This window comes from Suricata suricatta, chromosome 9, assembly GCF_006229205.1.
Source record: "Suricata suricatta isolate VVHF042 chromosome 9, meerkat_22Aug2017_6uvM2_HiC, whole genome shotgun sequence".
Taxonomy (NCBI): domain Eukaryota; kingdom Metazoa; phylum Chordata; class Mammalia; order Carnivora; family Herpestidae; genus Suricata; species Suricata suricatta.
Window position 1 is genome coordinate 130335505 of NC_043708.1, and position 24004 is coordinate 130359508.

General features: G+C 43.3%; 1 long non-coding RNA gene across 1 annotated transcript; it reads left to right on the forward strand.

Moving 5' to 3' along the window:
* Positions 1-643: 643 nt before the first annotated feature.
* Positions 644-18545, forward strand: LOC115301059. Its single transcript, XR_003912959.1, has 3 exons — positions 644-708; positions 2449-2708; positions 18485-18545. It is a non-coding gene; the product is annotated as an uncharacterized LOC115301059 (long non-coding RNA).
* The last annotated feature ends 5459 nt before the right edge of the window (positions 18546-24004 follow it).

Below are 24004 nucleotides of genomic sequence, written 5' to 3' on the forward strand. Positions count from 1 at the left end.
AACAAATAAATAAATAAATGTATCCAGCTCAGACCCTAAAGCCTGATAAACAATCCTTCTCCAATTTCCCCCCTTGGTGACACCATTAAGACTTTGTGGCGGTGGTATTCTCCCTCACTGCACAAGGTGTAATTAACTCATCTTTGCAATTTTAAATTGCTTTATCAGTTTAAATCAAACATGCTCTGATTTTTTGGGGGGTATTTTTGTCTCTCTTCATCTATTCTGGTACCATCGGTTTGACCCATACATTTTGACTTCTTTTGTGATGACTGTTTTCTCTGAAAATTACTCTCACTACCTTTCCTTCCATTTTGCAGTATCAACTGAAATGTTAACAGTTTTCTTTCATCTTTGCCCTTTCCAGGGCAGGTAAAGGGTTTAGAGGAATAGGCTTACGGTCTACCAGCAGCTGAGCTAGGGAAAGTGCAGAACTATTTGGCCTTTATTCACCTTTTTTTTTCCCCTCCTTACTGCTCTCTCCTTTCTACTTAGATTGAGTATAATTGTCGTGAGTCTGTAAGAATAGGAGAATCGCTGGGAGGGCTTATTTAAACACACATTCTGGGCCTTTTCCCAGGGTTCAGACAGCAGTGTTTCTAGGGTAGAGACAACTAATTTGCATTTCTAACCAATCTCCCAGGTAATGCTGATGTCGCAGGCTTGGGGACCACACCGTGAGTACCATTCTCTCTAACACATCTCCAAGTAAGTAAAGCAGCAGACATTTTCTGGTTCTTCTTCCTCTTAAATAAAACAGTACCTAAGCAGTAGATACTGCAAATTCACGATAGCCAAGATCCAAAAACAACCTAAGCGTCCAACAATGGATGAATGGATAAAGGAAACGTGGTATATGTATATAATGGAATATTATTCAGCCACAAGAAAGGATATCCTGTCATTTGCAACAACATGGATGGATCTGGAGAGCCCTGTGCTAAGTGAGATAAGTCAGAAAGAGAAAGACGGATACTATGTGATATCGCTTACACATGGAATCCATAAAAACCAAATGCGTAAAAAAAAAAAAAAAAGCAGGAGAAAGCAGAGCGGTGGTAACCTGGGGCTGGGTTGTTGAGGGGTGGTGAAGAATAGGTGAGATATTAAAAGTGTAAAGTTATAGTTAGTAGATAAATTCTGGAGATCTAATGCATCTAATGCATTTGTAGTCAACAAACCTATAGAATAAACTTCAAAGTTGCTAAGAGACTAGATCTTAACTATTTTCACCACAAAAAAGTAATGATAATTATGTGATGTGAGAGAGGTACTAGCTCATGCCTCAGTGGTAATCATATTGAATATATAAATGCATTATATCAACACATTATATACCTTAAAGTTATACAATGCTATATGCCAATTGTACATCAATTAAAAAAATTAGGTAATAGAGCAACATTAAAAACCCAAAGGATTAGCAGGTTTATCACAGCTAAGAAATGCCACCATTACCTGCACTTTATATCCTATAATCAGGGTGCCCAGGAGTGCCTAGGTTCTGTTCTAAAGACAATGAAGAGAATGATCTTTCTTGGGGGCACCTGGGTAGTTCAGTCGGTTGAGTGTCTGACTTTGGCCCAAGTTATGAGCTCAGTTTGTGAATATGAGCCCCACATTGGGGTCTCTCCTGTCACTTTAGAACCTGCTTTGGATCCTCTGTTCCCCTCGCTGTTTCTGCCCCTCCCCCGCCCCTCGCACATGCTCCTTCTCTTCCTCTCCCTCCTTCCTCTCTGTCTCTCTCAAAAATAAACATTTAAAGAATGATCTTTCTTGGAGTTGCATAGTGGTGTTGTAATATGATGTCAGACCTGAGATTAAGGTTTGATGTTGACATCTGGCAAAAATGGGAAGGTCCCAAGGGGTGTAACAGCAAATTCTCCCCACCCCCACTCTGTTCCCACGGATGAAGTCTTCTAGCCAACAACCTTCCCTATTCAAGGTGTAAGATTTAATATGTGGAGGCAGAGACGAGAGGAAAGAGAGAGACCAAGTTGTGGAGCCAAGAAAGCCTTTTTTGGGGTCTGTGGCCCCCGGGAGAGGTTCTGTGACTCGAGTAGGGGTTGAGTCAGGGAAGTCGTGCCAAGTATAGGAGGGCGAGGTGTTTTATGGGTGAAAGAGTTCCGGGTTTGGCCTCGGGAGGGCAGATTACCAAGTAAGGACATTTTTGGGCCATGGCAGGGTGGCATTGGTTGCCTCCTTTGTCGGGCTGAGGGGAAGCTGGAGCTTCATGATTGGCTATTTTCAAACAGCGCGGGACATTCCAGGTCTGCTGGTGAGGGTTGTTGGTGCAGGGAGCTCTCCCCCGACCCACAGCCAAATGACAGCTCGGTAGCCATCTTAAGGTAACTCTTACACAAGGGACCCACTTATTCTTGAGTATGGGCTTTTGTTTCCTACTGTCCCGGAGAATTACTCAAACAAGCTGATCCCATTCCCCTGCAGGAACCAAGAGATGCCTCATCTCTTCATCCTACAAAACCTCCCTGTCTCCACCCATGGTTGTTCACGCCGCTCCACAGAACAATCCTTGCATGGCCCTGCATGGCGTGTGGTGTCTTTTCCAGGGCTGAGAGCACATCCAACTAAAGAGTCACTGTCAATCTCATATGTTCGTGTCCAACCACCCCCACAACCCCGGAGCAGAAATCCCCCTCACCACTGGGATGAAGAGGAGGCAATTAAAACATTTCCCATTACAGATGGTAAGGTTTTGGGGGGTGACAGTGGAGTTCGTGGGGTCCAGCACCAATGGCCAAGAAAGAATTCTCAAAGACATCTTTGGTGCATAAATGGGATTTTATTGAAGCACAGGGACAGGACCCTTGGGCAGAGAGAGCTGCCCCAGGATCATGAGGAGAGACTGGTTATAGACTATGGAGTTGGGGGAAGTAAAATCCAGGGGAAGTTTCCAGTGAGATTTTCATTTGCTAAAGAAAACTCCCAGGATACTGGAGGCCTGGCTATTGTCAAGCTAGGGTTGTTTTTCTCTCTAGCAATGCATCAAAAAGACACTAAAAAGTTCCTGGAAAAACATGTTACTCTGCTTCCCTCAAGTATTTGCCAATGGGCTGCAGGTTATAAGAAAATTGAGTTCTATCTGCCATTTCCTTCTGCCTTTCTTTCCCACATCACTAAGGAGGAGTGATGGAGACTTAGGTCCTCCAGGACTGTGACCTCTATCAATTAACCCTTTGTTTTTTCCCTTTCCTTTGTTCTTCGGCAGCCAGGAGTGCCAGAGGAATATCACACATATCCCCCATGGGGGTTGGAAGGGGAGAATATTTGCAGCCTGTCAGCTTGCCTTATGCTCCCTCATCAATGGATAGGTTTCTTAAGAGAGGAAACGAGGCTAGGGTTCTGATGTGAAATTAAACCCAAAGGTACTGCCCCACCCTGGTATCTAATTACACCCAACCGGCTCCAAACCCAATACTGAAATCCACTGTAGTCTTGAACGCAAATACCGCAATTTCAATCACTTGAAATCCATGCCCGTTGTTAATCGCAATTCTAAAAGAGACCCCGGAGATAGCAGCAGGCTTTCAAAGCAGGCAAGAAAGCCTCTTTTGGTGCACCACAGGCTTCGGCAGTTCGTCTGAGTGAGACTGTCTTTAAGAAGGGACCCTCTGGGCTCAGTGTGCCCCTCTGCCCACCTCACCATGTCCTCCTGTCAACCGCACCCCCTTCTGCACCCACCTACACATACTCGATCCCTGTGGCACATCTTAGGAGTAAGGAGACCTCCCAGAGTGGCAAGTAAGCCACGAGAGATCTCGATTTCAGGGATCCTTGCCACAAATTCTCTCTGCCACTGTGGGTAAGTGACTGAGAGCGAGGCCCTCTTGCACAAGCGCAGAGGATGCACAGCTTCATGAAGCAGGTTCCCAGGCTCTGCCACAATTGGTCTCCCGGGTGTCTGGCTCTCCCCCTCGGTGCCAGAGATGACTAAGGACAGGGGTGAGAACTAACGGGCGTAAATATGCTTCCTCTGTGTCTCAGAGACACTTGAGAATGATCTAAAAAGCACCATGACTTCTGGCCTCGGTTGTGCTTTCTGAAGGTTTAAATGCATTCTCCAAACATGGGCTACCGTATTCAGCAGCAGTAAGAGGACACAGGCAGATTCTGTTGTTATGCCCAAGATTTCAATATCTTCCCCCAAACCAGAGACCACCGGGGAGACCGAGTCACGCATGCAAAAGCAAAGGGCTTTGTTATTATTATGGGCTTATAAGCTCGGGCTCACAGACTTCACCGGCGTGGTGGATCCATGCTGAGAGCCCCGAACAAAGGCGGGGAAGGGCTTTTTATGGGGTTTGGGAAGGGGGAGTTACAGGAAATTGTGACACAGGTAGTGACCTAATCACTATCACTTATTATTATTGGCAGTAGAGTATTGACCAATTACAGAGTGGACCCAGGACCCTCACGTAGGGCGTGACAAGCCTTAAGCAATAAGCGATTATCTATAGCGTCTATCTTTAGGCCTGCCCTTAGAAATGTTAAACGTATTAGCTGGCCTTTCCTGACTGGGTGTTACAGGGGTTGTCCCTCCTTCCTTGGGCAATGTGTGCCCTTCTATTGTCTAATGATTCTGAGAAACCGACACCTAGGTCTCCAACGTCAGAGGGGAAACTTGAAGCCTGTCGTGGAGTCAGTTTGATTCAGACCTGCGTCCTTACACTGTCCCTCAGTGCACGGCTATGGAGCTCAGTTTCCTCACAGACCTCCAGCAACTGCCCAAGGGCATGAAATTTCTCTGTACAGGGTAAATCTCTGAAGAGCTGAGATAAAATTGCTTCCTTAAAACTGTTCTTGGGGCACCTGGGTGGCTCTGTCAGTTGAGCGTCCAACTTCAGCTCAGGTCATGATCTCACAATTCATGTGTTCGAGCCCCGCATCAGGCTCTGGGCTGACAGCTCAGAGCCTGGAGCCTGTCTTTGAATTCTATGTCTCCCTCTCTCTCTGACCCTCCCCTGTTCATGCTGTCTCTCTCACTCTCTCAAAAATAAATAAAACATTTAAAAATTTTAAAAATGAAAAGAAAAGAAACTGTTCTTGCCCCAGGGCACCTGGGTTGCTCAGTTGATTAAATGCCTCACTTTGGCTCAGGTCATGATCTCGTGTCTCCCTGAGTTTGCAGCTCATGTCAGGCTCTGTGCTGACAACTCAGAGCCTGGAGCCCTGTTCAGGGTCTGTGTCTCCCTCTCTCTCTGCCTCTCCCCACACTCTGTCTCTGTCTCTCTCTCTCTCTCAAAAATAAAGAAAAAAAATCCAAGAAACTGTTCTTGCCCTGATATGTAGGAAGATGGCCCCAGGGCTAACCCCCAGCTGTGTTTACTAAAATTCATTCTGCTGACACATCCTTCCTATTGTCTCTGGCTCTAGAATAAGTGTTTCTGTCAGTGTTACATAAAGAAAGAGTTTTAAAAATACAGATTCCTGGCCCTCCAGTACGACCTAGCGAGGTGCTGAGGATAGACCTGTGAACAAGATAAAGTGTTCACCCCTACTAATGACAGAGAAGGAGGACTCAGTTAAGACAGGGTGGCAGTGCTGTGATAGCACTGTGTTTGGAAAAAACTAAGGGTACCCACTAGTAGAATGAAAAGTAATAGGCTGTAAACCTTAAGAACCTTAAGAGAAAAAGTAAAACAAAGGGAACTTAAATATTTAGAAAGTCAATAAGTAGAAAAAGGATGAAACTTAAGTTTCACACACACACACACACACACACACACACACACACAAAAGGCAGCAAGAAAAATATCTAACACACCAATAATGACAACAGAGTTTAAAAAACAAATTCTCAGGGCACCTGGGTGGATCAGTTGGTTAAGCGGTCGACTCTTGAATTTGGCTAAGGTCCTGCTCTGACAGTTCATGGGTTTGAGCCTTGGGTCAGGCTTAGTGCTGACAGCATGGAGCCTGGTTGGGATTCTCTTTCCTGCCCCTCCCCTGCTCAAGCTCTCTCTATATATCAAAATAAATAAATAAAAGAAAATTCTCTTCGATTGGATAAAAATAAAATCCCACCATAAGCTGTTCATAGAAATATACATAAAGTAATTTGATGCCAAATTTGATGCAAAATTAGCTGATCAAAATACTTCAAACTAATATAAACAAATATTAAATGTGAGCAATGCAACATTAAGCAAGGTAAAATTGAAGTAAACTGGGTTCAAAAAGAAAAGAGAAATATTTTAAATTCATCAAAGTATATTTCACCAAGATCTCAAAACCACAATGAACCCCGAAGCATCAAACAACCTTTCATTAAAATGTGTAAGGCAAAGCTGTTAGAAGTACAAGGATTCTACAAAACTGTAATTAAGGTGGGAACATTTGAAACATCTTTCTCCAAATCTGACAGATCAAATAAACAAAATTAAATAAGTTTGAAGATATACTTCATTTAGACCCAATTACTATGAACTGAAAGCTTATTTAAAATTAATTTGTCCTAAGAAAAAAAAAAGGAAAAGAAAAAAAATCCAAAAGTGAGCAAGGGACTTGAATAGACATTCTTCTAAAGAATATATGCAAATAGCCAATAAGCCCATGAAAAAGTGCTCAACACACTAGCCATTTGAGAAATGGAATTCAAAACTATGAGATACCATATCACACCTACTAGAATAGCTATAATAAAAATAATCAGTGAATAATATGTTGATGTAGACGTGGAGAAACCAGAATGCCCCAACATTGTTAGTGGGAATGAAAATGGTACAACCACAATGGACAGTAATTTAGCAGTTCCTACAAAAGTTAGATATAGAATAACCATATCATCCAGCAACCTTATGCCTAGGTATATGCCTCAAAGAATTGAAATCAGGAACTCCCTCAGATACTTATTTACCCATGTTCATTGAAGCATTGTTCATGATAGCTTAAGGTAGAAATAAACCAAGTGACCATTGACAGATGAATAGATAAAGAAAATGATTCTACTTATGTAAAATATCTAGCAGAGGCAAAATCATAGCAACAGAAAGTTTATGAGACATTACCAGGGCTTAGGGGGGAGGGAGGAGTCAACAATGGGAGTTATTGCTAATGGATACAGAGTTTCTGTTTGTGGTGCTGGAAAAGCTTTGAAAATAGTGATGGTTGAACAATATTGTCAGTGTACTTACTGCTACCGACTTATTCAATTAACATGGCAAATTTTGTACTATATATTTTATCACAGTAAGAAAACAATTTTTAAATAGGCTCCACGTCCAGTGTGGAGACCAACTCAGGCCTCGAACTCACAACTCTGAAATCAAGACCTGAGCTGAGGTGGAAAATTGTATGCCTAACCACCTGAGCCTCTCAGGTGCCCAAGAAATACTCTTTTTTTTTGTTTTGTTTTACTCATTTTAGAGAGAGTGAGAGCATGAGTCAGAGGGAGCGAGAGTGAGAGCAAAAGCGAGAGTGAGAGTAAGAGCGAGAGGGAGAGAGAGAGAAAGAGAGAGAATCTTAATCAGGCTCCAGCACAGTGAGTGAGGAGCCTGATGGAGGGCTCGATCCCACAAACCTGGGATCATGACCTGAGACGAAATCAAGAGTCAAACACTCAACTGACTGAGCCACCCAAGCATCCCCCAAGAAATATTTTTTAAAAAGTAAATTAGTCCTTTTTCAAGAGATCAGGTGTTTTCTGAGAAAAGGATTAGAAGTAAAGAGTAAAGAAAAAAATAGACCAGCTTGATTTTAACACTAACTCAAAATCTGCCATCATGTGCCATAAATTAAATTTCCCAGGATCAAGAGCTCCATTTTTCTTCCCTCACTCATTCATTTTTCATTCTTAGACAACAAGGGCTTATAAGCATTTCATATGTTCAGATCCTAGACCTTTCACACTTAATTATTGGACTTACTAATAAAAGCAAAATAAATACATAAATAAAACATTTGTCAATAAAAATATTATTTGAGTGTATGTCAATTCTTTGGAGATCCCTGGGAGCTGTAGCTTGCTAAATTCTTTAGTCCCAGAGAATTCTCATGAAGGACAAGGAAATGAGCTTCCACTTTATTCCAACCACAGCAATGAATGGTTTACCAAAATCTTCACAACCTTTTACTCTTAGGATTCATGGCCTTCTTTTCCAGGTGAAGAATCACACACAGAGAAGTCAAGGGAGTTGCCCAAGGTCCCACACTCAGTGAGCAAGTGTCAGAGTCAGGGTGAATCCAAATTTACTAACTCCAAAGTCCTGACTTTTCCAACCACATCATGCTGGTTCCCTTGGCCGGAAGGAAAATCAAAGAGACAAAATTTGTTAGATGTGATGATAGATGGTAATAGGAATGGTAATCACGTTAAGATAAAGAGAAGGAGGACGAGGAGGATGAAGATGAGGAAGGCAGCCCCTTGCACCTAACACATCACTACCGCACACCCATGCATCATCTCAATTCATCCTCAGAAAGACCCTCTGATGTAGAACAACTATTACCTTCATTTCATAGATGGAAAAATAAAGACTTATCAAATTCAAATAACATGCCAAAGTCTCACAGCTAAAAAGCAGGGGACCCAGAACAAGATATTTTCATAATACATTAAAAAAAAAAAGTTGGCAATATTAAGAAATCCCTTAGACCTTAAAACAAACAGGTCAGAATTAGTTTTTTGTTTTGTTTTGTTTTGTTTGTTCTTTTCTCTTCTCTCAGAGACCAGCAGCTCTAGGGTGGCCTTAGCATTGTTTCTCTGGGTCTCCTGTTCCTAGATGGCCACTGTGTAGAGTGACCAAGAGGCTGTATCACCATCAGGTCTGTGAAGGCTTCGGGTAGCAAGACAGACTAGAAGGAAACTTTAGACTTTGCTCTTCTCCCCAAGGTGCACCGTAGAAACCTCAGAACCTTGACCCAGTGATGTGAGCTTAACAATAACAATATCTACATTTATGGAGGCTACCACTGGGACTGACCAAGACTGCAAAAACCTTCCAGAATCTGTGCTCTCTTTGTCTTCATAGGCATATTGCTAGACAAACTTTTCCAGGCCCCTGACATCTAGACATAGCCATGTGATGAGTTTTTGATGATGGAACAGCCACAGAAGTGATGTGTGGTTCAGGCTGGTGAGTCTTCTCCGTGTTCCCTCTTTTCCTAGATGCCTTTTCCCATCTACAGGCTGACTTCAGAGGATGATATGGCTCTAAGAGATAATGGAGACAAATAATAGCAGGTGTCTGGAACCTTGAATGACCACATGGTACTGAGCCCTGCCCCCACAAGTCATATTGGACCAGACATGAGAAATTTCTCTCTTTGATGGGGCATGACTATATTTCTGACTGGCCCATTCACTGTTATTCTAGCTTCTTCAACATTTCTGCTAATGTTGAAAATTATAATAATTCTTAGAACTGTTGACATTGATTACAAAGGAAAAGTCAACAAATGTAATTCTGGCACTTACTGGTTGTATATTCTGTTCCAAACTCATAAACTCTGGTTTCATTTTTCTCCTGGTGAAATGGAATTATTGGTGTGAATCTCTGAGACTGCCTCATATCTGGTGAGTGGATTTACACCTGAGTATTAATGGAGGATATGACCGGAAAATGTAATGGGAGGTGGAGAGTGGGTGGGAGTCTAGTATAGGGAAGGTTCCAGAACACAGTTCACACAGATTGCCTGCCTAAGGTTGACTCTTCCTTCGGCCAATCTCATGGTATTGTTAAGAGTTCCAGCCAGTTAGTGACTACACAGTCCTTCTATTTGGAGTACAACACTTGCATCATTAATCTTTTTCAAAAGTCATCTAACAATTTATTTGAGAGACCAGAAGGAAACAATGCAGGCAAACGTTTGGTAAAAGTCTCAGCAAGATTTTCCAGCTGAGACCTTGACATCAACCATACAGATCCTCCTTGCAAGTCTCATACTTCATGCTATGATGTGTGACTCAGAGATTTATTGTATCTTTTCTCCAGGTCCTTCCTGGCTTCCTTTGATAACATATGTAATTAGCTCTTTCCCTCCCATATTAAACTCTGCATATTATCACCACCATTATGTTTCAATCACTCACAAAAGGCCAACATTAATGAAATAAAGACTGGGAGATCGGTCTTCATTAAATTAGAAACAGAATAACTGAGAGAGTCAAGATGGAAAAATAAACTTCAGTATAGGGAGGCTGATGAGAATCGATTGCTCAGACTTACAAGGCAGTTAGTATTGAATTAAAAGCATGCTATATTTTGCTATTTCAAATTCTTCTGGAAAATGTTTCCACTTGTGTACATGTTCCATCTCAGATTTTGACCATGATCCATCAGTTTCATGTCTTGGAGTTGGGTGTCTGAATTTCTAAAGTTGCACGAGAAGGATTTCCACTTCATGTTGCAGAAATAGAAGTTGACTCAATATCTTCTTCTAATTTCACATTAGTGGAATAGACAGTCACAATCCAAGCATTATTTGCCTCATTTGAAGCTGCTGCAGAAAGTTGGTTTTATCTGAGATGAGTAACTCTAGACTACAATCTTGTGCTGGGAAAAGTGGGCTGTTTGTGCTTCTTCCCTAGTTTTAAAAATGTTTCTGTATTGCATTGGTGACATGTGCAAATAAAAAAGTATGTTACCCATCAAATCGGCTCCCAATGGATAGCAGCTAGCCCAGCAAAAGTGACCACTTGCCAAGATGTAAAGAAACAAAAAGGCCTTAACTCAGGGGAAATGTCCAATTTGAATGCTTCTAGGTCCTGTCCCTTTTCACTCTTCTTGGCTTCATCCATGAGTGATGTGTTTAATTGGAAGAAAGGGATATTATACGGATGCACACAAATTAGCAAGAGAGGGCAGTTTAATTACATAAGGCAGGATTCTTATCAAGAAATATTGATGACTATGTCCTAAAAGTTTCCACCTCATCTAAAATGTATTGGAACTGAAAACTGAAGAGGAAATACAATGGATGTTCTACAGCAGCCTTAATTTGGAAAACAGAAAGGTAGTTCAAATGTGTAATGTAACTTCTATTTAAGTGCTATTTCTGCTCATGACTAAAGACATTTTATAATCATTTTCTCCATAATGTTCCTTCAAAGGCAACTTTACTAATCAGTTGTAGAAAAAAAATGTCAAGATCAGTCCCCATGCATACTAACAAGCTCTGTAATCTTAGGAATGAAATTATAATCCACTGATCATGAAGGAAAAGCCAAGTATTGTGCTAACTGCCATCATTTCAGTGGACATGCATTGATTTTTCCTTTTATAACAGGTAGCGGGGTAAGCCCTGGAAATGGGAAAGACACAATCCTTTAGTTCAAGAGACTCACAGTCTAGGGCCAAACATAAAATCAGTCAGGGGGATCAGTGCTAGATAGATAGAGTATAAGTTATGGGGGGAGGTTCCAAAGGATGGAGTTGTCATGCATCATCTCTTTGAACCCTCCTTAGTTGATTCCGAGCCTAGTTTAGCCGACTAGGAAACCAAATGTATGGGACTTACATAATATTGGAGATAATCATATACTTCCAAAGTTTAGGCTTCCTCTACTACACCAAGGGAAAGAAAGGGAAGGGAAGCTTTAGACCTCATTTTCTACAGAAAACTGATGAGAATACAATCTTAGGGCAAAAGCACGTAGGTTGGGTAAAAAGGAAAAACACTAGTACTTACCGAGCACTTACTAGCTTCCAGACACTGTTTTAAGCCCTTCCCATGTATTCAATTATTTTGAAAAGATACAAGGTTTCAGGGTTTTCCAACAGGAATCCTCTTGGTGGGGGCAAAGAGACATGAGGCAGATTCTTTCTGAATTCAGGTCCATCCAGGACATTCAGCCCTGACTGTACATAAAGCGGGGAGAGTTCAAGAGCTCACTAGTCAGAAGACTAAGGAACACCCTGGAAAGACAGCCTTCTAAGCAAAGAAGGAGTTAGAGGGGCATCATTGGAAAGCAAGGCTTAGTGTAAACTGCAAAATACCTTCATTCTTGGCTCTTAACTCTTGGCAGGGCTCTCCTCTTCTTCCTGGAGAAGACTGGGTGTTATGGAGGGAATGGACCACCACGTGCCTGTTAGCCTGGGGAAAGGGAAGCGTTCACTTCCAGAGTGCTATGAGTTTGGGGAAGAATTGGTGGTTCACTGATCTTTCACTGCTGCAGAAAATTCACCAATGCTGCCATGTCCTCAGAGCCCAACCACTATGGGACAATTTTCCATGCTGCTCTTAAGTGGCCAGTTCATACACACTTCTTGTTAAGAAGTTATTTTTACCTTTACCAAAGCAACCACTTCATTGTGGTTTTTTCAGAACTCCAGTTTTAGCACAGAAAGTCCCCTGTTTCAGGAAACCCCTCAGTAATGGGCCAACCAGGACCTTCACCATATCTTACTGGGACCCCATCCCGTCTCTTGCCGACACACAGGCTCTGTGTGTACATTTCATCACTGTATGCCTCTGTGTCAGGTGTGCAAACCTCAAAGTTCCTTGTCCTCGAACTTCACCAGATGTGCCTCCCCAACTCCAGCCTCTTAGAGGCTAAATCTATTAAACACCACATATGCAATGTGACTTATAATGCACAAAGATCTTTCTCATAGAACTTTCCAAGAGACCACAGAATAGGCTGGGCAGGATTTAGAAATATCCTGACTTTCCAGATAATAAGATAATGGTTCAGGTGGAGATGTCTTACTAAAGATAGTGGCAGTGGGGTTTGTGACATCCTTCAGAGCTTCCCACATAGAACCTGAAACTGGCGCCCATTCTCAGAGGTCAGAAAGAGACCAACGAGAGAAGCAGGCCACTCCAGACAGGAAGGTGGCAGGTTTCATAAGCAAGGGAGTTTGCATACAAGGCTTGTCTTGGGTGGCCTCAAAATGAGTAGATCTTCTCATTTGCCCACCAAATTTTAAAAATTTATACAGAGACCTTAACTATTTTCAATCATGTACACAGTCCAGATGGTCTCAAATCCGCATCACTCTCTCAAGGCTACATCCTTGCAGCAGCTTCTGGGAGCAGGGAAGCCAACAAAGTGTACATTCCAAGGACAGGGGAGGAAATGAGGAGCCTTTCATTGCTGGGCTCCGGCTCATGCATCCACTGGCAATCACATCCTCTCAATAACCTTCCCCAACAAGCAACATTAGCCCATCCCTTTGCAGGATCATGGGCTTAGAATCTGGCTCACATTCGAATTCCCAGGATAGCCATTTACAAGCAATGTGCCTTGTCACAAGTTATATTGTTGTAGGTTAGCTCATAGAATGTAATGAGTTAAATATCTTATGAAATGTAATGGATTAAACTTCTTATGGAATGTAATGGGTTAACTTCTTCTGAAATGTAATGGGTTAACTCAAGGAACATACTGCATGATTTGTTGCAAACCGTTCCCCCACCCCTTTTCTATAGTCTGATCAAGGCCACGCCTACAGAAAAATTGCTTAGTCACTGTCCCACTATGATTGGTCATCCTAGAAGAACAAAGAACTAAATTGATAAGTTCTCGTCAAAACTGGTGATCCCGATGGGTCACAATGTAATTGGCTATCATGGTATCCCATGTATGTCTATATAATCACACTGTAACCTTTGTTCGGGGCCATTCTCTGCTCCTTACCATCTGGAGTTCAGGTTTGGTCCGGCTGTAATTAAAGTTTGCCTTCAATTCAGCTTTTGGTGGTCTTTTCAACATCAGTATAACCTTTTCATAACACAACTACTCATCTGAAATTTGGAACAGTAACCCAGAACTTACTGAACTCGGTGAAATCATGTGTGCATGTGATCAATGCTTAGAAATGATAGCTTTTAGAGTCGTTTGTAATTGTAATTGCAATTGTACACGACTGTTCTTCCTTCTCATGGGTAGGAGGATCATGTGACTTAAAGGATTCCTTGTCAGAGGAAGAGGGTTTAACCTTCCCAACTGAGCTTGAATGGGTGAATTAGTCACAACAAATGTGGAATCCAGGATGGAGAATGAACAGTACCATAGGGGGAAAAGATGCACCCCTGTTCAGGGTAAGCTGGGAGCCGGAAGGAGAAGAGAGAGGGAGCAAATTCTCAGCCCCGAACGCTGTCAGGGCATTGGTCCCTACATGGCGCCCCCTGCTGTCCTTCCCCCGTCACTGGTTGACCATTTATTTACATCACACCATTCAAAGGAATCCATTCCCCAGCGGCTTGTGGACTCCTCGGGAGATTCACAGAGCATCCACAGTTCTCTGCACGGAATTCTTACCCCCACCGGCTCAACCAAAGGTTTATATTTCCAAAACTTTCATGTATAGTAACAAAGCCAGTGTCGGTGAAGCTGAAACACTTTTGTTTCCAAAAAGATCACGTGGTAAAGGCTGGCATCTTGTAGTAAGCCAGGCATGTTTATATATCCCCGTAATCCCATCAACCAGAACAGCGGCTAACACACACATGGCTACACTTTCTCCCAGTATTTTTTTCAGTTTGTTTAAACACATCTGTGGATGTAATTGAGTGTATGTGTGAACTCCTGTTTTTCTGAATAGCCCTGTGCTTTACTCCCTCTGATAATAGCATAACCACCTTTGCTTTGGAGAAGCAACCCTTCCCCACCCCCACCACATAGCCGCCCAGCACTCTGCTTGTCAGAGGACCACAGCCCCCCAGACTCCACAGTGACTGATGCACAGATGGTCGTGTGACCCAGGCCAGCCCCATCTGAGTCTGTCCCCAGGAACTGAGTAAGTGCCTGTAAAGGGCGGCAGCAGGGGGAGTTTCTTTTTCCACATAGATGGCTGAGATAGAATAAGGTCCGCTCATGTTTTAAGCCCTACTCATAAATTAAGTTGTTTTCCAGGTTTAAAAAGATTTCAAGGAGAATTCAGGGGCACCTGAGGGGCTTAGTTGGTTAAGCGTCCACTTTGACTCAGGTCATTATCTCACGGTTCATGGGTTCGAGCCCCACATCGGGCTTTGTGCTGACAGCTCAGAGCCTGGAGCGTGCTTCAGATTCTGTGTCTCCCTCTCTCTCTGTCCCTCATCTACTCATGATCTGTCTCTCAAAAATAAATAAACATTAAAAAATTATTAAGAAGAAGCCAATGAAATGAAACTGACTAATAGAGTACTCAAAAAATGTCCACAGCACTTACTAATAAGGTCGTGATAATACTATCACACCTCTAACAACTCTCATGTCATGTAAATTCTTCTTAAACATGATGTTTATGTTTCATGTTGGCCCTAATAAATAAATGCTGCTGGGCAGGACTAAAACTTTTGCTTTATTAGATTCCAGAGACAATTGCATGTTGATGTTCTCAAAGCTAATTTGCATATGCAATGATCAGGATATTTTGCAAACTTTCTGATTTAATGATTCAGTAGAAATGATCAACTTACCCTCTCACAGTCACCTTCAAAGGTAAATCCAACGATCTCCATTTCCATCATCTTTTGGCCTTGCAACATACACCTGGGTCACACTGTGCCTGAAATTTGCTCTTTGGTGGTTTGTGGGAGTGAAACAGTTGCATCAGAAGAATTCTTTCTAAAGCCCTGTTTTCTAGGATTGTAACTGGACATCAAGGATTTTTAAAAAGTTAATAAGATCTATATTGAGGATTCTGATTCGCTGACGTACGCTGATGTTCTCAAGTAATTATTAGGTCTCTGGTGTTTTGTTTCTTCACTTCTTTCCTTTCATGTTGTTTGTAACAGGATGTTAGCTGTTTTGCCTTAGAAGGACATCTGAACTTTTACACCCTGAGGTATATAGGCTGCCTCTGTTTCTTTATTGACATGGGGATAGCATTTCCACCCTTTGACAATGCCCACCCGGGGCATTCACCTTTACTTAAAGAAATAAAATCTCCTAGAAGCAATGACCTGGTCCTATCCTCTGCTTGGTAGTTCTCGAAAAAGTTTGCTCACCCTGTGTGTGTAAAGAATGCCCATCACATTTTTTGAAATAAATTTTATATGGTTGCTATCAAGAATGTGGAGCCATAAATACCATCAGAGGCTATGAGTGATGGTTTGAAATATTTTGGATCAGACAAGATGTAATATTTTCCTGAGAGCTGATTCCACATCAGCTAGCAAAAAGGATACATAACTGATCTTTGCTCCTTTGTTCCGGGGGGAGGTGATTCTTCCTGGGGTGGGTAACTGACAGAATTATCAAAGAGACGTCTGTAGTCTTAGTCAATGTAACATCTATATTGGTTTCCTAGGGCTCCTTAACAAATCTCCACATGCTTGTAGCTGAAAACAATAGAAATTTCTTTTCTCACAGTTCTCAAGCTCAGAGGTCCAAAATCAAGGTTTCAATAAGCCACATTTTCTCTGAGGCCCTAGGGTAGAATCCCATCTTCACCTCTTGAAGCTCCTGGTGGCTCCAGGCCATCCTTGGCTTGTGGTTCTGTGCCACCAATCTCCACTTCCATCTTCACGTGGCCCCCTCTCCTCCTCCGTCTCCAATCTCCCTCTGTCTTTCTCTTGTAACGACACTTATTACTGGATTTAGGGCTCACCTAGATAATTTGGGATGATCTCATCTCTAGATCCTTAACTTAATGACATTTGCAAAGATGCTTTTCCCAAATAAGTTTGTAATCATGGGGGTGCCACCATGCAACCCACCACAATGCCTAGTACACTTTTATTTTTAAATGGAACACAGTAAAACCTTGGTTTGTGAGCATAAGTCATTCCAGAAACAGGCTTGTAATCCAAAGCACTTGTATATCAAAGCACACTTCAAGAACCGTTGGCTTAGTTGTGATCCTGTGACATTCAGCATCATGTACGACTTGTATCACAAGACATCTCTCGTTTATCACGTTAAAAGGTATTAGAAATGTTTGCTCCTCTTGTGGGACACTCTGGGTTTTACTGTACTTGCAAATTGACCTAAACCAATGTAGTTATCCATCACTGCTAGGTCCTCCCCGGCAGTTATTGGTAACGTCCAGTGGTTGAACGTAGGTAAGAGAACGTAGGTTGGAGAGAAGTGTCCTCTCCAGCCTGTTCACCACCTGGCCATATGTTACAATGCAAACAAGTCCCAGACCACATTTGGGTGCACACACAAATATTCTTAACTCCATCACACCCAGAAACAGATGGCCATCTGTCCTGTAACTCCACAACTCCTTCGCTCCTAGCCCTGTCAGGCCCTCTAACGAGTACCTTGCAGGAAAGTCTCACTATGGCATTTGCAACAATAGTCTAGTGGCAGGATACAGCTAGCTCTGTGGGCTAGGGTTTTTAGAACTGTTGTCTGCATCCCACTAGGGTGTTGTGAAGTAAACGGAGTTGATTGCAACCAGCAATTAACAAAACGAAACATCGTAGAATTGAATCAGATAGGAAATAATAGAATGCATTACATAAAGTGAGGGTAAGAAGTCTTTTGTCTGGAAACTTTCCCTTTTATTTTTAAGTTTATTGATTTATTTTGAGAGAAACAGCAAGTGCTCGTGGGGGAGGGGCAGAGAGAGAATTCCAAGCAGGTTCTATGCTGTCAGCACAGAACTCAATGTGGGACTCGAACCCCAAGAACCAAGAGATCATGACCTGAGCCCAAATCAAGAATTAGACGTTTACCTGACTGAGCTATCCAAGAGCCCCGAAACTTTTCCTTTCAGTGTGCATGTGTGTGTTTTAGGTTATAATGTAAAAACTATTTACCACTGTGAGCTAAAGAGAACAAGAAATTATGTCCTAAGGGAACGCGGGCATAGAATTTGCTGGAGTCCTTTGACCAGAGTACCACTTCAATAGTTATTGCCTGACTGGGACCCTAGTCTCATAATTCATATGTGGAAGGGAGGTTGTTTCTCTAGAATTATTTCCAGTGGGTCTACATAACTGAGATAGCTCATTTCTAACATCATTCATGCTAATCAGCAATTGTTCTAAGGATAGGTGAAAGCTTGGAATAGCTTCCCCTAGAATGTGAGTTTCTGGTTAAATTCATTCAAATACTAATTACCTCTGGAGTGTGTATCCTGAGAGAATACCTCAACTGTTACCTATCCATCGCTATAGGATAAATAAAACACTAGCATATTCTGTATGCCGTAGTGTGTGTCCACATAAAACAGCCAGTATTAAAGTTATCCTCCCTGTCACCTAGGGCTGATGGAAAGCTTGCAGAGAAAATAGTCACATTAAAAAAGAAGACTGTAATCTAATACATAGCACAAGATTGTATTAGAATGGTTGATGTCCAAGGTGAAACAGACCACAAGAAAATCTCACCTGACACCGAGTTAACGGACCTGTAAACCAAAGCTAATCAAGGGAATTAGAAGGATATAATCCCAAGTCTGAACGTTCAGTCGTATCTCAAGCTGTGGTTTCAGGTGTTTCCTCTTCATATGGAACATTGTCAGGTCCCTAAAAAGGATGAGTAGTTACCCATTACCTGAAACATAGTACACATGTGACAACAAATAGTCAAAGGCAACCATTGAGTGCAGACTCTGATGTCCACACTCTGCTTTTCCCTTTCTAGGAGCCTGCCGTTGGAAGCTCGTGTCTCAAAGTCCATGAGAGGAATGGCCCTGAACCTTTCCGCGTGGTGCCCAAAGACCGAGCGTGGGAACTGGTGACAGTGAAAAGGAAATAAAATGAAAATGGGGCCTCTTGTCCCCCCAAAGTGGGGAGAAGCTGTTTTTTCCTTCTTTGGGTATCTGTCCCTTCAACTTGGCGTCATGGTGTTTTTGTTTTTTGGGCTTTTTTTTAGTTTTTGGGTTTTTTTTTTTTGTTTTGTTTTTGGTTGATTTGGGTTTTTTGGGTTTTGGGTTGTTTTTGTTTTTTGTTTTTTGTGTTTTTTTTTTTTGCTATTTAATTTTGTGTCCCCTTCATCGCAGGGCTGCCCAAGGAGTGAGCGCTGACCTTAGCAGGTGCCCAGGCCCTGCCCCTTGTCTCGGTGCACAGCTGCTGAGCTCATCCCTCCCTGAGCCTATCAAGGCAGCAGAGACCCTTGTCAGGGAGGGGGTGAGGCTTCCAGCCTCTGGCGCATGCTCCATTACCCTACTGAGCTCCATGCATATCACACAAATTCAATGATGAAATTATTAAGAATTTCTAGGCGGCACCCATGAATCACTATCTGTAAGCACAGTTTTGCTGAGAGCAGAGCCTTGCCAAACCCTACTGGCCACACGCTCATGACTGTGGCCTTGATGGGTATCTGCCTCTGTCCAGGACTCTGGTTTCTGGGGGCTCTTTTCAGCAGTGATGGCTTCGAGAGAAAATGTCCATGATTCTTTATAATACCTTCCCCAGAGTCAGTGAGGAAAAAAGGTCTATCATCATAGTAATACCAACAACAGCTAAAAATTCCACAAAACTTCCCGTGTCATAACTCAGACAGTCCTGAGCTCAGTGCCCAGGACTCTGGAGGTGAGGCTCCAATTTACTCTTACACGTGTTAGGTTGAGTCCCGAGAGACTCTCGATATGTTTTGTTTTCCCCAAACCAAGCAGCACATTTACAGAGAAAATCAGAGTTCAACCCAATGTGTCCCTTTCATCCCCTTCTGGACATCATTCTCTTCTGATTACACACTTTTCTCAAACTTCTCCCCAGCCCTTCACACAAGATGTCATTGATTAAACCACACAATGGGCCCTCTTCCTGCTTTGTCTTTCCCTCTTCCTGGGGGACTGGCTCACCTGCTTATGGTTACAACTCAGCTTCTGACACCAGCTTGCCAGAAAGCTCTTTCTCCTCCTATACAAGAGCTTCTTTTGATCTTTGCATATCTTCTCATTTTTTTAAAAAGAAGTGTTTATTCATTTTTAAGAAAGAGAGAGAGACTGAGCAGGGTATGGGCAGAGAGAGGGAGACACAGAATCAGAAGCAGGCTCCAGGCTCTGAGCTGTCAGCACAGAGCCCGACGTGGGGCTCAAATTCACAGACCATGAGATCATGACCTGAGCCGATATTGGACCCTAAGTGACTAAGTCACCCAGACGCCCCTGATCTTTGCATTTCAGCCAACGATGACTGATGCCTCCATAATGGAAGCTGCATGCATTAACTGGGGTCTACCTGCCTAGGGCTTGGTAGCATCAATTGTAATTTTATCAGATATTTTTCCCAATAAGAGTCCATCAGCCTGACAGTGAAGGATGATACTGCCAGCTCCCCAGGGACATTAAAATACTACCAGAGCCCCAGGCTTAGCAATATTTTCACTTACACATTTACTGTGTATGAAGCACCACCCTGGGTGTTACACAAGGACACTCAGGGACTTGGCCACTCTGAGGAGGTGATGTTTGGTATGTAAAGGATGGCTGTAGAAGACAGAAATGGTGATGGGAGAGATCCTTGGTGTTGGTGGGATCAGCAAAAGCCTGCTATTCAATGCTGTGCCCTCTTGGGCATGGGAATAGACCTCATTGTGTCCCCATGCACACAAGAGCGTGAAACCAAAATAGGGGACTGCAGGAATGCAGGATTTGGGGCTTTTTTCACCCTATTTTTTTTGGAGAGAAGAGACCCCCATTTCCCTGAGCCCTTAGGTGGGTGTTCATTGGAGTCATGGAGCTTCATGGTTCAACATGTCATCCCATTCCATCTCACTATGGGCTAATTGCCCCTTTTCTTACTTGAGAAAATTGAGGCTCAAAGACGTACATGACTTGCTCAAGGCCAGAGAGCAACTAAGTGGTTGAGTTAGGAATCAAGGTCAGCTCGGGTTTCTCACTGTGGACAGAGCTGAGTGTCACAGACTGAACAACCCTCACTTCAGCTCACTCTAAAGTTGGCAGTCAGCCACGTGGCACCTCCCGAGTCCTCACTGCAGGGACACAGCTGGAACTCAGCGATCCTGCCCTCCCACACCCCTTCAAAAGCCAGCATTTGCTTTGTCTACACTGCAGGGAAATAAGGAGCCACAGAACTCCATAGGTGGGTGCCTGAGGCTCCATTTGGTTCAAATCCTAGCCTTCTATGCCATGGATGATCAGGTCTGTCAAATCCAGAGACAGACCCCTTATGACCAAGGAGGATTCAACTCCTTGTGGGAGACCAGAGACCCTTACCCTGTTTCTATCCACAGACCCTCTCTTCTCTTTGAAGTTTACATTGAATCTCAGAGGAGGAAAGGGTTGCTTTGGGCACAGAGCTCTCTCTTCCCTTCCATCCCCTCAGGGTACCTGCTGCAGAAAACAGTGTGCAGACTCCTGAGTGTCTGTCTACAGCCAGGAGGCAAGCTAAGTAAACACAAGAATGCTTGAATAGTGGAATAGCGGAATAGCAGGAGGCTCCCCCACCTCTAGCTAATCGCTCTTTGGTTTTTTTTCACCTACAAATTCTCCTCTGGGCCAGTCACCGCTTTCAGAAAGGCTGACAGCTCTTTGCTTCTGTGCTTGCTCCGCTCCCTCCTCCCTCAGCGGTAATTGTGATCCACTGGGCTGCCGCTCCCCCACCTACTCAAAAGAACAGTTTGAAAGATCCATTTGAATGAAATGGCTTGATTACATCAAGGAGACAATCCGTTGAATAAAGTCAATTAGCCTTCCAGTGACAGGTGCCCACTTTGAAGTCTGGGCACCTGCTGGCATAATCACTGAGGCTGACATTTCCAGGTCCTTATTAAAAAGGGAATAATAGAATGCCAGGCCTGAATTTTTTTGGTTGTTTGTAGGGTTTTTTTTTAAGCGGGCCAGAAGGGTAAGAGTGATCTGCAGCTGGTGGGCCATTACCTTCCCATTAGCAAACAGAATCACGAGCAGGGCCCTCCGATGCCGAAAGAGCTGTGAGACTTTCTACCCAAGCCGGTGCCATCTGGGGATGTGGGAAGGATAATGAACTCTGGGTAGCAGACCAGCAGGACTGTGCTCCCAGCACTAAGACACTTAACCACTCAAACCTGAAAGTCATTGAAATCTGAATATTTAGCAACAGGAATTAGGGGGGTTGTGGCATACCTTATTAAGCCAATTAGGGAGGCATCATCTAAGGGGCAAGAAAAGATGATTTCTTCCATGGCAGGAGAGCATTCACATAGCCCTCAGTGTCCCCGGCAGCCCATATCCTCAGCCACGTCTTCCTCCTGGCCCAGTCTCTTTCCCTTAGCCGTATCCCACTATACTCCTTTTCTGCACTCAAATGGACAAATGGACACTGTGGTTATTAGAACAGCAGGGCTAGAGTATGAGTGGGTGGTGGTAGAAGAGGGAATGTCTGGGGACCAGGAGGTGAAAGCCATCTTGTTTATTCAACTAAAATATATCACTGAGCTGGTTATGTGCAGAACAGAGTAAGTTAAGCACTTGCTCCCTAGGAGTTCATAATTGCACTTACAGGACTGGGCAGGTAGTACAAATGTGTGCAGCCAGCTGATGTCTAATAGGGGCCAGTGGAGACTCTGGCAAACTAGACAACCACTGTCCCTTCGAAAAGAGGGCACCTCCATTCAGCTCCCACAAAACTGTGTGAGCGCAGCATTGCCAGAACTTCTAATGGCAAGAGAGAAGTTGGAATCTGGATTGTATATGACACTTTCTGATATTTTTGAGCAATGTGTTGGCTTACAAAACACTTGCACACTCTGACCCCAGTCCAGAGGAAGTTGACTTCACATTTTGGAGAGGCTAAGAGGCGGTCATGATGACTGAGTACTATTTATTAAGTCTGGCCATGCACCAAACCCATTCATTATGTCATTCAACCCCATACTCGATGATGAGGGCATTATGTTGTCAATTTTACAAATGCGAAAACCGAGCTGATGTGATTTCTAGCAATCAGATTACAGGCAAGAAACAGAAGAGACACTCAAACTTGGAAATTAAGGGGAGTGGAAATTAACTACAAAGGAGGGGGCAAGATTTGGAGAACTTAACAAAACATGGTGTGATACCCTGGGGCAAGCAACAGTGGAGAGATGTTTTTACCTCTACATCTGAAGATGCAAGGAGAGAGTGGTCACACAGTTCCCTGGGAGCGGCTATACCGAGAGCATCATTGGTCAACAGCAGTGGCCGTTAGTGGCCACCGCAGTATCCATACAGGAAGAGAACCAAAGATGGAAATATACTGGCCTCACTCTCCTCCCCTAATGTGCTGCCCATGTACCCATTGACCCAACCAACTGGAAGCCCAGGGGTAGGCAGGTAACAGAAGAAACCTTCTGTTATGATCTGAATGTTTGTGTCCCCCTAAAGTTCATATGTTGAAATCCTAACCCTCAATGTGACGATAGTAGAAGATGGTGCCTGTGGGAGGTAATTAGGGCTGAGGGTGAAGCCCTCATGAATGACATTGGTGCCCCAGAGAGTTTTCTCTTTCTTTCCACCACGTGAGGATACAGTGAGAAATTGGCAGTCCACAATCCAGCCAAAAAAGTTCTTACCAGAAGCAGACCATGCTGGCACCTTGATCTTGAACTTTCAGTCTCCAGAACTGTAAGAAATACATGTGTAACGTACATGTAAAATACACGGTCATTTGTTACAGCAGCCAGAACTGTCACAGACACAGTGTAGTACAGATCAGCCTCCTGGGACACAGAACAGGGTAGAGAAGGGCAGAGCTTGCCTCTAGAGAAGCAACGGCACATAGCCTAGCCCATCACTGAGTGGAGGCTCCAAATCTAGTAAGTGTGAACCCAGTTGTACCTGGCGCTGCTTTGTCTATTTTTTCTATGAGACCCAACTGTCCCATTAGTACAAAGACTAGGTCAGGTTCTCTATCTAGCCGTAGTCCTACACTTAGATGGAACTAGTAACTTAATTTGAACTACTTCATAGCTAGGTTGTACTGTGTCATAGCTAAGATCCCAACCATTCTGGAATCAAACAGTACTGGGTATGAATTCTAAATCTACCTTTCACTATTAGTAGGAGTTTACAGGAACCACTTAATTATTCTTTTTAAAAATATTTTTAATGTTTTTATTTATTTTTGAGAGAAAGACAGCATGAGCAGGGGAGGGTCAGAGAGAGAGGGAGACACAGAATCCAAAGACAGGCTCCAGGCTCTGAGCTAGCTGTCAGCACAGAGCCCGATGCGGGAC